The 4,446-nt window shown below is 42.2% G+C and overlaps 1 protein-coding gene across 1 annotated transcript in view; it reads left to right on the forward strand.

Moving 5' to 3' along the window:
• The first annotated feature begins 2,577 nt into the window (after nt 1–2,577).
• The window catches only part of LOC115786528 (uncharacterized), a 14,303-nt gene continuing 12,434 nt past the window's right edge, over nt 2,578–4,446 (forward strand). Inside the window, exon 1 of the mRNA XM_030738715.1 lies at nt 2,578–2,675. The gene's annotated coding sequence lies outside the window, so the exon portion shown is untranslated. The remainder of the gene's footprint in view (nt 2,676–4,446) is intronic.

Below are 4,446 nucleotides of genomic sequence, written 5' to 3' on the forward strand. Positions count from 1 at the left end.
ATATATAATATATATTATATATATATATATATATATATATATATATATATATATATATATATATATATATATATATATATATATATATATATATATATATATATATATATATATATATATATATATATATAAATATTATGCCTCGTCATTTGTGGTTTATACGGACAATAACCCATTGATGTATGTATGCACAACTGCAAAGCTCAATGCAGCAGGACACAGGTAAGCGGCAGAACTGGCCGACTACAACTTCATCATACGCTACCGACCTGGAAAGAACAACAGGGATGCAGATGGATTATCTCAGATGCCACTCAGCATGGAGGAGTACATGCACAGCTCCACGATAGAGGTCAGTGGAGAAACCGTCAGTGCATTCGTGGAGAATGTCAAGGTCGAAAAGAGGGACCCGTGCGAAAGTGTTGGCATCATCCATACTTGTGCTTTGAGCCTGATAAGAGACTGTAGCAGTAATACTGAGGAGCCTATATCCCCGGCACAGATTCGTAAGGCTCAGGAAGATGATGAAGTGCTGTCATGAGTCATCTGGTACAAGAGTCAAAACCACAGACCAAGTAGAGCCAAGATCCAGACACAGCCGTCAACCGTGGCAATATTGCTTAAGCAGTGGTGGAAAATCAGCTTGGATGAAGATGGAGTCCTGCGTCGCAGCACCACTCGGCGAAAGTAGATAGTGGCTCCCAAGACATACCACCTGCTGATATTCAAAAAGCTACACCAACCAACAAGTGTATAGTGTGAATTACTTTTTTATTTTTATTCTTCTTATTTATATGTGTGTGTGTGTATATGGTTGCAGGTACAAAATACATTTCACTGTGCATTGTACTGTGTATAACTGTGCATGTGACGAATAAACACTATCTTATCTTATCAACCATGCACAAGGATGTGGAACATTTTGTAAGCAAGGTATGCGACTGTCTGAAGAGGAAGAAACCAAGTAGGCAGACCCGTGCACCCTTGAATCCAATCCAGATCACCTACCCATTCGAGCTGGTCTCGATAGACTTTCTCCATCTGGACAAATGCAAACATGGCTACAAATATGTGTTAGTGGTCATGGATCACTTCACAAGATTTGCACAAGCCTACACTACGAAGAACAAATCAGCAAAGACTGTGGCTCATAAGCTCTTCCACCATTTTGGGCTGAAGTTTGGTTTTCCCAGCAAGCTACACCACGATATGGGAGAAGAGTTCGAGAATAGACTGATGGCTCAACTGAAAGAGTTATCTGGTGTCCGGAGCTCGCACACAACACCATATCATCCTCAGGGATTCGGACAGGTGGAGAGGTTCTCTGCTGGCCATGCTGCGGAAAAGAAAGACTGAAAGGAATCATTGGCAAAAGTTGTCCATGCCTACAACTGCACAAAGCATGAGAGCAGAGGCTATTCACCTTATTTTCTCATGTTTGGACGTTCCCCACTCTTGACCTGATTGACCTGCTGTTCAACAATGAAAGAGGAGGTGCCCGAGAAAGTTATGAGAGCTACGTGAAAGGTTGGAAAAAAGGATGCAGGAAGCCTACCAGATCCTTGCCAGAACTGCAGATAAAGGAGCAGCTTGTGGGAAAGCCAGCTACGATAAAAGGATGCTAGGAAGAGATCTCCAACCTGGTGACAGGGTCCTCCTCCGGAACATAATGACTAGAGGAGGTACAGGAAAGATTCAATCCTACTGGGAGGACCAAGTCTTCAGAGTGAAGGAAAGGAAAGGGGATGACAGCCCAGTTTATCGGATCAGCCGAGAGAATGGTGTTGGCAGAGACAGAGTTGTTCACAGGAATCTGCTACTGCCATGTGACTACTTGCCCATTGAACAGCCACCAGAACAGACTTCACAGCAGCAGAGGACCGTACAGAGACCTTCAAGGGTAGGGAGAACATCTAACAATGTCCAGCAACAGCAACCAGCATTTGACAGTGGCTTAGACGACGACGAGCGCATCTACCGGTGGCATCTCAGGCCTGGTAGAGGGAGACACCAGAGCCCAGCTCCACTGAATCCTGAGGCAGAACCTTTCCAGCCTCAGCAGGGTTCACCACTACAGAGCGAAGAGGCCATGGATGTATCTCAGCAACACAAAGTGGACCCAGCCAACATCGTGGTTCCTGAGGGTGGTGAGTGTGGAACAGTACAGACTCAAACAGGAAGGTCACACCCACACAGATTCAGGCAGCCACCTGCCGTACTGAGTTATGAGAGGCTAGGGCAGCCAACATTGATCACAAGACACTGAAGTAATAGAGACTCGGTATAGGAAGCACAGACACATATGGAGACCTTGGTAGAATATTGGTTATAATGTCGGTAGACATTAAAATTGTGGGGGAGAGTGTAGCACTATGTGTTTCAAAGGACATTGAGAAAACAATATGAAAATGGACTAGAGTGAAATATCTTGCCCCTATTTAAAAATTAACCAGCTAAGGACTTTCCTTAGCTGAAGATCATTCAGTACCGTTATGCAACTGTGTTCACTGTGTAATTGTGTTTTACTTGGGTGAAGTGTCTGGTCGACAGAGGGCGCTGTGGGCACAAGGAGACTGACGGGATTAGCAGAGCAAGATTCTCTGTACCCAAAGTCAGTAAAGCTTTGCCGATTTACGCAGATGCTGAACTGTTGTATCCTGTTATGTTGTTCACAGGTAAGGTACCCAGTAATCTCAATAAAAATGAGAGGAACTGAGAATAACCCAATATGTAAAGCCTTAGACTGACTGTGCTATAGAATGTCTGCGAAATGATTTTAATTGTGATTTTTGGGATGACACCGACTGAGAACGCTGTCGTCGCTAATGTTAATGCTCACGGCGCGAACGCCAATTACACTAATTAGGGTGAAAGCGAGTGAGGAAATACGTGATGAGACACGGTCGAGAACGCGACAAGAGACAATGATGAATGTTATATGACTCGGTGTGAACTTATATAAAGGAATATGGTATATATCGTTATCTGTGCAAGATTGGGGGAGGCTGAGGGCAATCACGAGCCGTAGTACAGCCCGCGCTCGCAGCGGTTCTGACCAATCATTAGGCCAGAGAAACAGCCAAAAAGGAAGGGAATTCTCGATATGCATTGATGTTTTTAAAATAAAAGTTTGTATTTAAGACTGTTCAAGACTGCTACACGGGAACAGTTGTGTTAAACAGAGAGATGATGAAGGTGAAGAAGAGGATTTTCATTTGATAATTTTGTTTCTGCTGTAAGTTGCTCTGTATCTTTTCTGTTTACATTTTAATAGCACAGCTGGGAGAGTCTTGTTATGGAGGGGGGAAAAAGCAATAATTTATTTGAGGAGCATTATTATTTAAATATGTCAATAGTTGATTTTTGAGCAATTTCTCATGTACGTCTACAGCTGAACGTTAATATAAGTGCCCATGTGATATTTGGGACATGTAGCGTTTTTGTTTATACCTTTTGGAAAGAAAAAATATACATATTAGTAGTTTTAAATATATTTGAGGTGTTTGTTTTTTTCTTCACTTTTTGTCTCTCTAAAGATGTTATCCGTCACTCCTACTGCCTCCATTACTGCATGAAAAGTGGGTTTTTCGACAGTTTCTTGTATGTAATATTGCCGCACACCTTCAGATTTAGGGCTCTCAGCAGGAGACTTTGGTCAGAACAGTAAACTGTAGGGAAACTGCCGTGGACTCTCTGTGTCAGTGCTCCCTCAGCCCCCCCCCCCCCCCCCCCCCCCCCCCCCCCCTCTCCTCAGGTCTAGGGCAGGCTCTCATATGTAAAGGAGGTTTCTGTGAGTCATACAAATGCAAAGCAAGTACTCACCAGTGGTCACCAGTACTCACCAGAGGTCTACCCCTCCCAACAGTTGTAACATATTTTTATTTTGAGATATATGTAATCAAATTTACATTATCATCTTTTAAGCCTTTTTCCATTACAATGTGACTACACATAAATTATACAGCGAAACATTCAAACAAGACTAAACTCAGAAGAAGTCATTCTATTTTATGAATTAGAATTATCTAGTTAGAAATATACTTTTGGACGTTTTCAGCTTTTGTCCTTTTTTCCAATAAGGCTGTGAGCTTCTGTCTGTGAGCTTCTGTCTGTGAGCCTTTGTCATGGAGTTTTTTGTGAACCCTGAACTTTAGTGGACTGAGGGAGATAAACAAAGGCTATAACTTGATTTTGGTGACACTTCAAGCATTATTTTCATTGAAAAGCAAAAAGTCTGTCACACCATCATCCTCTCCTGTGCAGTGGCTTCCCAGCTAGCATTGAACATTCAGACAACATCCCATGAACGCTGCCATAAACGTTCAGTGAATGTTCACATGCATTAATGACATTAAAGACTACCAAGGCAGATGTAATAAGAAAACATATAAACATATAAACATATAAACTTTTATTTTGCTATACATGGATGTACATAAGAGATAT

This window comes from Archocentrus centrarchus, chromosome 10 (genome assembly GCF_007364275.1).
Source record: "Archocentrus centrarchus isolate MPI-CPG fArcCen1 chromosome 10, fArcCen1, whole genome shotgun sequence".
Lineage (NCBI taxonomy): Eukaryota > Metazoa > Chordata > Actinopteri > Cichliformes > Cichlidae > Archocentrus > Archocentrus centrarchus.